General features: G+C 34.7%; 1 non-coding gene across 1 annotated transcript; it reads left to right on the top strand.

Moving 5' to 3' along the window:
• Nucleotides 1-9,556: 9,556 nt before the first annotated feature.
• LOC131839977 (U6 spliceosomal RNA) lies at nucleotides 9,557-9,663 on the top strand. Its single transcript, XR_009357099.1, has one exon. It is a non-coding gene; the product is annotated as a U6 spliceosomal RNA (small nuclear RNA).
• Nucleotides 9,664-10,133: the final 470 nt, after the last annotated feature.

Here is a 10,133-nt window from a genome sequence, read left to right as displayed (position 1 = left end):
TCCTGATACTCCTTTTACTTATCACTACTTCATTTACTCTCCTCTTAAATCTCAGGTAAAGCAAACATATAAATTGTCTGGTCTTCATTGTACTAAATTTATCATACCAACATCTGTGTTGCAACTCCTTGCCTACCCATCTGTTGCTATGGAAATACTATTCACTAAGGCTCTGTTTTTGTTTTTTTGTTTTTTGTTTTTTGTTTTTTTTTATTCTCTCACATTCTCTTGTCTTTACAACTGTGCTCTCTTCTTGCTTTATGGACTTTTCCTTCTCCACTGTGTATTTTTACTTGCTTATGAATATGCTGTAAAACTTTCTTGACCTCTATTTTTCCAATCTTCCTGTTTCATGCTAACATATTTTGAAAAAACTATAATTAATATATCTGCTTCCTGAATTTACATTATTTTTTTCATCCAATGCTGTGGGGTTTTGTTTTCATCATTCTATAGATCTGTTTGTGTCATGGACATCATTAGCATTCTTCTTACCTTACTGCTAAATCTAATGATTTATCTTGCTTAGCATAATGCCATGTCTGATTGACCAAAACCACCTCTTTTTAAAAACTATTCCTATTTAACTATTATTCAATAAAATATTCAGAAATTTTTAGAAAAGTTATGTAAAACTATCATTGTACAACTTATACATTATCACAAACTTAATACACTCATGTCTTCACCCAAGTAAAGAGGTAAAATATAATTAGCAATGAGAATTCCTCTTATGCCCAATCACTAAACCTTATTTCCTTCTGAAGTCCTAGTCCACCTTCTGTAAACATAAATGAATTTTAAAATTTTAATTCCAATACAGATAACAAACATTGTTATATTGGTTTGCAATGTATGATATAGTAGCTCAACAATCCTATAAATCACCCAGTGCTCACCATGGTGAATGTATTCTTAATCTTCTTCACCTATTTCATCCCCCATCCCCTATTTCTCTGACAACCATCAGTTCTCTATATTTTACAGCCTGGTGCTTTGTCCTTTTTTTCATTGTTCATTTGTTTTATATTTTGAATTCCATATATGAGTGAAATCATAAGGTATTTGTCTTTTTTACCTTATTTCACTTAGCATTATACTCTCTATATCTATCCATTTTGCTGAAAATGGCTAGATTTCATTCTCTTTTATAGCTGAGTGTTATTACATTGCATATATATATATATATATATATATATATATGCCATCTCTTCTTTATCTTTCACATATAAATGAACACTTGTACTACTTACATATCTTGGCTATGGTAAATAATGCAGCGATAAACATAGGGGTTCTTATATCTTTTTGAATTAATGCTTTTACTTTATTTGGGTAATTACCCAGCAATAGAATTGTTGGATTATATGGTAACTCTATTTTTAACTTTTTGAGGAAGTACCATATTGTTTTTCACATTGGCTGTGTCAGTTTGCATTCCCACAAACAGTGTGAGTGTTCCTTTTCCTTCACATACTTGCCAACACTTATTTCTTGTGGTTTTGATTTTAGCATTCTAACTGGTATCATTTTGATTTTGATTTGCATTTCCCTAATGATTAGTGATGTTGAAAACTTTTTTGCTGTTTATCTCTTCTTTGGAGAAATACCTGTTCATGTCTTCTGCCCACTTTTAATTAGATATTTTTAATTCTTTAAATCCTTTATATATTTTGAATGTTATCCCCTTGTTCGACATATCATTTCCAAATGTCTTCTCCTATTAAGTAGGTTGTCCTTCTGTTGATTGTTTCCTTTGCTGTACAAAAACTTCTTATTCTAGTGTAGTTCCAATAGTGTATTTTTGCTTTCATTTCCCTGGCCAAAGGAGACATATATAGACATATCTAGAAAAAGACATATCTTAAAAAAAAAAAAAAAAAAAAAGCTACAGATGTTGTCAGGAAATTACTGCCTGTGCTCTCCTCTAGGATTTTTATGGTTTCAGATCTCACATTTAGGTCGTTAATGCATTTTGAGTTTATTTTTTTTGTATTGTAAGAAAGTAGTTCAGTTTTGTTTTTTGTTTTTCTCTTTTTTGTGGAGCTGTCCAGTTTTCCCAGCACCATTTCTTGAAGAGACTCTTTTCCCCCACTGTCTCCTTTGTTGAAGATTGACTATATTGTGGTTTTACTTTGGGGATCTCTCTACTGCTTCATTGATTTATATGTCATTTTTTTGTTGCCAGTACCATTCTGTTTTGATTACTATAGCTTTGTGGTATGTCTTTAAAGCTTGAATTGTGAAACTTTCAATTTTGTTCTTTTTCAAGGTTGTTTTGGCTATTTGAGGACTTTTGTAGTTCCATCCATACAAATCCAGGATTTTTTTCTAGTTCTATTAAAAAAAAGTGCTGTTGGCATTTTGAGAGGGATTGCAATAAATCCATTGATTGCTTTGGGTAGTGTGGATATTTTAACAATATTTGTTCTCCCAATCCATAAGCATGGAATATCTTTCCATTTATTTGTGACATCTTTATCCCTTTCAACAATGTTTTATAGTTTTCAGAGTACAGTTCTTTCACCTCCTTGGTTAAGTGTGTTCCTAAGTGTTTATTTTTTGTGGAATTATAAATGGGATTATTTTCTGCCTTTTTGTTTTGTTATTGTAATTCCACTATAGTTAACGGGACTGTGGATTTCTTTTTCTGCTACTTCGTTATTAGTGTGTATAAATGCACAGATTTCTGTATATTGATTCTGTATTCTGTGAATGTACTGAATACATTTAACACTTCTAAAAGTTTTTGTTGGAGTGTTTAGCGTTTTCTATATATAGTATCATGGCATCTGCAGAGAGTTAAAGTTTTACTTTTTCCACACCAATCTGGATGCATTTTATTTTTCTGATTGCTATGACTAGGTCTTCCAATACTGCATTGAATAAAAGGGATGAGAGTATACATTCTTATTCTGGATCTTAGGGGAAAAGCTCTCAGTTTTTCACCATTGAGTATGTTACCTCTGGGTTCTTTACAGCTTTCTTTACAAAGTGGTGTTGTAGCTGAACTTCAGCTATGCTGAGGGTTTGTATCATGAATTGATATACTTTGTCAAATGCTTTTTCTACCTCTATTTAAAGAATTATATGGTTTTTATCCTTTCTCTTGTTGATGTAATATATCATATTTATTGACTTGTGAATACTGAACCACACTTGCACTCCAGGAATACATTCCACTTGATTGTGGTGAATGATTTTTTAATGTATTGTTGAATTCAGTTTGCTGGTATTTTGTTGAGAACTTTTGCATCTATGTTCATCAGAGGTATTGGCTTATAGCTTTTTTTTTTTTTTTTTTTTTTTTTTTTTGTAGTGTCTTGATCTGGTCTTGGTATCAGTGTAATGATGGCCTCAGGAAAGCTTACAAATTCATTCTTTTTTCTTTTTTTTTTTTTTTAGCAGTTTGAGGAGAATAGGTATTAACTCTTTTTTAAATGTTTGGTATAATTCATCCATGAAACTATCTGGTTCTAGTCGTTTTTGTTGAGAGTTTTTTATTACTAATTCAATATCATTGCTGGTAATTGGTCTGTTCAAATTTTCTATTTCTGATTTAGTTTTGGTATATTTTATGTTTCTATGAATTTTTCCATTTCTTTTAGGTTGTTCAATTTGTTAGCACATAATTTTTCACAATATCTTTTAATCCTTTGTATTTCTGTGGTGTTGGCTGTTATTTCTCCACTATCATTTCTGATTGTGTCTGGCTAAAGTATTATCAATTTTGTTGACATTTTCAAAGAACCAGCTCTTGGTTTCACGATCTGTTCTATTGATTATTTAGTATCTATTTTATTCATTTCTGCTATTATTTCCTCCCTGCTTCTGATTTTGGGGATTTATTCTCTTTTCTAGTTCTTTAGGTCTAAGGTTAGGTTATATAGTTGAGATTTTTCTTGCTTGCATGAGGTAGGTCTATATTGCTATAAACTTCCCTCTTAGAACTGCTTTCACTGCAACCCAAATGATTTGGACTATTGTGTTCTCATTTTCATTTGTGTGCATGTATTGTTTTTTTTTTTAATTTCCTTTTTGATTTTTTGGTTGACCCATTCATTGCTTAGTAACACAACCTACATGTATTTTTGCTTTTTCCAGACTTTTTGTGACTGACTTCTAGTTTCATAGCATTATGGTTGGGAAAGACTACTGATGTGACTTCAATCTTTTTAAATTCATTAAAACTTTATTTTGTGGCTTAATATGTGATCTATTCTGGAGACAAATGCAAATGTCCCATGTGCATTTGAAAAGAATATGCATTCTGTTTTAGGATGGAATATTCTGAATATGTATTTTAGATCCACCTTGTCTAATGTGTTATGCAAAGGCAATGTTTCCTTGTTGATTTTCTGTTTAGATGATCTACCCATTCATGTAAGTGAGGTGTTAAGTCCTGTACTATTGTTGTATTACTTTCAATTACTTCTTTTGTTTATTGTTAGCTGCTTTATGTATTTGTGTGCTCCCATGTTGGGTGCATAACTATTTATAATTGTTAATTTTCTTGTTGGATTTTTCCCTTCTTGATTATATAGCATCCTTCTTTGTCTTTTGTTATAGTCTATCTTTTGAACTCTATTTTGTCTGATATAGGTTGTGGTACCCTGGCTTTCTTTTCACTTCCATTTGCATGATCAATGTTTTTCCTTCCCCTCACTTTCAATCAGTATATGTTCTTAAGCCTGAGATGAGTCTCTTATACACTTTCTGTCCATTGTGTCACACTGTGTCTTTTGACTGGAGGATTTAGTCTATTTATAGTCAAAGTAATTGTTGATAGGTAGTTACTTATTGCTACTTTGTTTCTTATATGCTTATTTTAATAGTTCTTGTTTCCTTTCTTGCTTTCATATTGTTTGTGGGCTTTTATGATATACTTACATTCTTTTCTCTTTAGTTTTTTCTTTATCTATTTACTGATTTTTGATTCATGGTTACCGTTAGGTTTATATATAATATCTTATGCAAATAGCAGTCTACGTTAAGTTGATGGTTGCTTATGTTTGAATCTTTCCCTATTTCCCCCATTGCATTTTGGCCATATGGTGTCATACTTTACAGTCTTTTGTGAATTCCTGAACTGATTTTTATAGATATACTTAATTTCATTGTTTTAGTGCTTCCTACTTTCCTTACCTACTGTCTTTTCTTTCCACTCACAGTCCCCTTTAACATTTCCTGTAGGGCTGGTTTAGTGGTCATGAATTTCTTTAACTTTGTCTGGGAAACTCTTTATTTGTCCTATTTTGAATGATAGACTTGCTGAATAGGGTATTCTTGACTCTAGATTTTTTTCCCTCAGCATTGTGACTATATAATGCCACTCCTTCTGACTTGCAAAGTTTCTGCTGAAAAATCAACTGATAACATTATGGGGTTTCCCCTGTATTTAACTTTTTCTTTTCCTGCTTTTTAAAATTCTCTCTTTATCACTACTTTTTGCCATTTTAATTACTATATGTCTTGGTATGGACCCCCTTGGATTGATTTTCTTGAAGGCTATCTTTGCCTCTTGGATTTGAATTTGTTTTGAACTCTATTTTGTGACTTGTTTTGTTTGTTGGATTTGTTTCCTTATTTGATTTAGCAAGTTTTAGCTATTATTTCGTCAAATTTTCAGCCCTCTTTTTTCTCTCTTCTTTTTCTGGAATCCCTATATAGCAAATGTTATTATGCTTGATATTGTCCCTGAGTTCTCTTACTCTATTTTCATTTTTTTTTTCTCTCTCCTTTTGGCAATTGATTGCTCTCCTCCAGGTCACTAACCCATTCTTCTGATTCCTCTAGTCTATTATTTATTCCATATGGACTGTGTGTGGTCTGTGAGTGTGTGTGTAATAGTATTTTTAGACAGAGACAGTGAGCACAGAGGGTAGGGCCGGTAGGGGCAGAGGTAGAGAGACAATCTTAAGCAGGCTCCACACCCAATTCAGAGCCCAGCATGGGGCTCAACCTCAAACCCTGAGATCATGAGCTGAGCCAAACTTAAGAGTTAGACACTTAACCAACAAAGCCGTCCAGGTCCCCAAAATAGTTATTTTTAATTTCAGTTGTTCAGTTCTTCATCTCGGATTGTTTCTTTTTTACATTTTCTGCCCCTTTTTTGAAGGGTTCACAGAGATCCTCTACCCTTTTCACAACTCCACTGAGTATCTTTTTAACCATTACTTTAAATTCTCTCTCAGGCATATTACTTATCTCCATTTCATTTAGTTCTCTTGCTGTGAATTTGTACTGTTATTTCATCTGGGACTTGTTCCTCTGTTTCCTCTCATCTAATTCTATATCTGTTTCTGTGTGTTGGGAAATTTAGCTACATCCCTGCTCTTGAAAGTAGTGGCCTAATGAAGAAGAGGTCCTGTCATGCCCTGCATTACAATGTACCTTGTTCACTAGAACCTGGAACTTCAGGTAAATCTGCTATGTATCTTGTGGGTACCCTACTATGCAGCTGAGGGGCATTTGCCTTAAGTCCAGTCATCTACAGAGCCTCTTTTGACCTGTTGTGGGCAAGGTTCAATCCCTTTGTTGTTAGTGAAATGGCCTGGGGCGATCTTGGTCTTAAGTTGAGTCAGATCAGGCATCTGCCCCACATACAGTAGCATTGAGCTGCAGGATGCTTTTCCTAAATTGCCACCTGAGAATCTTACATTTCAGGCCAGCAATCAGACCAGGTACCTTTCCTCAGTGCACTGCTGGGGTGGCAGTTGTTTTGACATGTGTGATTGCCTTCCCATCTCTTCAGGGCCATAGTCATTTTGGAATAGTGCTTCCCCCTGTTGGGGCTGCTTATATACTGTCAGGCTTGTGGCACCACTTTGGGTGGGTTCAGGCCAAGGCTGAATGAAGGGAGGAACTCTGCAGGAGAACAAAGGGATAGGGGCTGACTTCCAGCAAGGTTAATGATGGCCTGCTGTGAGAAAAGACCAGCACTGCCTGGGAAAACTGACAAGACCAGCTGGGGCTGAGAGGGTAGATTCACCGAAGCACAGAGTATAGGGCAGCATTGAGGGATGGAGGAGGGAAATAGTGCCAACCAGCTCTTTTGTTCATAGAGAAGTCTTCCAAAGAGTCCTGCCCTTCCATCACCTGCTTGGAGATTAATAAATAAATCTTGCCATATACCCCAGCTGTTTTTCAACAGCTGCTTTATGCTGTATCCCAAGGACAATTGGCTGTGGCTTCCCTTCAAGAGTGGGGCCTCTGCCTTCCAGGCTCTCTGAGCCAAGCCCATTGTTTTTTAAAATTCCAGGTGTTAAGTCCCACTGATTGTTAGCTCCTCTGGTTCCCTTCCACAAATGTGCTTCTCATTGTTTGGAGCAATCTGGTCTTCTCCCCTCTCACAGACAGTCCCTATTTGGCTCCTGACCTTGTCTCCTCCCTTCTTATCTTTTTTGATGTGCCCTCTTTTCTACAGTTAGCTGTGGAGGGTCTGTTACACCAGTCTTTTGGGGGCATTTTCTAGTTTTTATACTGATGTGGGTGTTATCTAGTTGTATCAATGGGATGAGGTGATCTTAGGATCCTTACTCTGCCTTCTTGCCCATTAAGTCCATAAATGAACTTTGTTTTGAACTTTGTATAAATGTTATTAAACAGTAATATCTTTTGAGTGTCTGGCTTCTTTTAGGCAGTATTGTACTTGAGATTGTTACATGTTATACAGTGTGGTTGATTCATTTTCATTATGTGTCATATTCTCTTATATAAAATACACCTCAGTTTATCCATTCAGCTATTGATGGAAGTTAATTGTTTTAAGGTGAGAGTAATGATGAATAACAGCATTATGAACATTCTTATAAATATCTTATGTGCATATAAGGACACATTTGTGTTAAATACAAATAGGGATAGGATTTCTGGATCATAGGATATGCATAAATTCAGAATTAGTGGAGGGATTAAACCATTTTCCATAAGGTTTATATAAATATACACTTTCACAAACAATATATGAATGAATTCCAGTTTCTCCATACCCCAAACTTGGTATTTTTAAAAATGTACTGTCAATCTAGCATGTGTGTTTTATAATACAACTTAACTTTTTTCTAGGTTCCTTATACCATGTTGATCCAGTTTCTGGTTTATTTGCTTCATTTCTGCCATTATATCTTATGTCTCATTACTCCTAATGGGCTTATACGTTTTTACAAATTCTTTTATTGTTATTTATTAGGTTGCAGCAAGGAATGGAGTTATATGTATGTGTACAATCCTCTAATTTTTCACTAGACATCAGTAAATATATCTTTCCTTTCTTGCTCTAGTAAAGTCCATTATATTAGGTAGAAGTAGTTAAACTTACTTTATTTTAGTTACTCAAATTTTTAAAATATTTTATTTATTTATTTGACACATAGAGATCACAAGTAGGCAGAGAGGCAGGCAGAGAGAGGGGGGAAGTAGGCTCTCTGCTGAGCAGAGAATCTGATGCGGGGCTTGATCCTAGGACCCTGAGATCATGACCTGAGCTGAAGACAGAGACTTAACCCACTGAGCCACCTAGGCACCTAGTTACTCAAATTTTTTAGGCTTATTTTAGTCTATGTGGTTTCCCTGCCAACCCCCCCAATAGGTCATTAAAGTTATAACAATATTTTAAATTTAGAAACTCAAGAACTTGATGTCAAATTTCTTGTTGCTAATTTTATACCTACAGTTTATTCCTAAATGCAATAAAATCCTGGTTTAATTCTCTAACCATACAAATATAGTATATTAAATAAATAACTTAAATAAAAAAAATTTCTTTATCTATGGAAATTCCAGTTTAATAATTTCTAAATTTAGGACATACTTTTGAGGACCATACCAAATAATAATTTATGACTTAGTTTTAAAAAGTATGACCCTTAGATTGACAATAAAATTATCTGGCAAATAATTAGGTAACTAGCCATACTAAAAAATCATCTTGACATTTTAATAAAACCCAATTTTAAGCACTTCTAAGTTACATGTTTTAAAGATACCCCAAATTCTATCTAGCCATACAGTTTCCTTTATGCATGAGTATGTGGAAAATAGATGCAATATCTTTATATAGCAAGACTTCTTCAGTAGATAGCACTAATAAGAAATGGGATATTTCTTTTTAAAGGGTTGAGGTAAGTTATTGAAGCCCAGACCCTACTTCTTATTCCTCTTCCTCCAAATCTGAGCCAATAAACAAAGTAAATAAGATAATAATTTTATGAATCACCAAGCAAATTCCCAATACCCAATATTCCAGGTGCAGAGTTTCCTAATACCTGTTGGTGTCAGGGAAAACAGTTCAGGTAAGAGGACTAAATGAAAGAGAATAAATGTATCTGGTAAACAGGCTTGAGTTTATTTTTGTGAGCAGGAGTATGAAACAGGTATGGCCAAACTCTAAGGGATAATTATTTTTATGGGGGGCAAGGGGAGGAGGAGAGAGAACACAAAATTCATGAACATGGCTTGACTAGTGATATGGCCTACTAGTAATACACAGATGAGTATAAAGAAATTGACAACAAACAAATTCATCAATTTATTTCCTTGGGGGGGCAGGGGGGTGGTGCTTGCTTCAGCAGGACATATACTAAAATTGGAATGATACAGAGAAGATTAGCATGGCCCCTGGACAAAGATGACATGCAAATTTGTGAAAAATATCCATATTTTTGTCCTGGGTTGGGCTCCTTGCTTAGCAGGGAGCCTGCTTCTCCCTCTGCCTGCTGCTCCCTCTGCTTGTGCATGCTGGCGCGCTCTCTCTCCCTGTCTCTGACAAATAAAATCTTTAAAAAATTATTTTTGGGGTGGGGAAGTGGGTAGTGAAGGATACAGTATTTAAAGTGTTTTTTCAATTATTTATTCCAAATGAAAAGAGATGTATTAATTTGCTAGGGCTGCCATAACAAAATACCACAAAGCGGGATTCTTAAACATAGTTCTGAAGATGAAGTTAGAAGATCAAGATCAAGGTGTTGGCAGGCTTAGTTTCTTCTGAGGCCAATCTCTTTGGCTTGTAGATAATTAATTGCCTTCTCCACCTTTATGTGGCCTTTTCACTGTGTGTGGGCATCCCTGGTATCTTTCCAACTTTTTACATGGACATAAGTCCGATTGAATTAAACCTCATCCATCTGACCTCA

Source organism: Mustela lutreola, chromosome 8, assembly GCF_030435805.1.
Source record: "Mustela lutreola isolate mMusLut2 chromosome 8, mMusLut2.pri, whole genome shotgun sequence".
Taxonomy (NCBI): domain Eukaryota; kingdom Metazoa; phylum Chordata; class Mammalia; order Carnivora; family Mustelidae; genus Mustela; species Mustela lutreola.
Note: the sequence above shows the minus strand (reverse complement) of the source record. Positions and strands in the feature narration are given on the sequence as shown.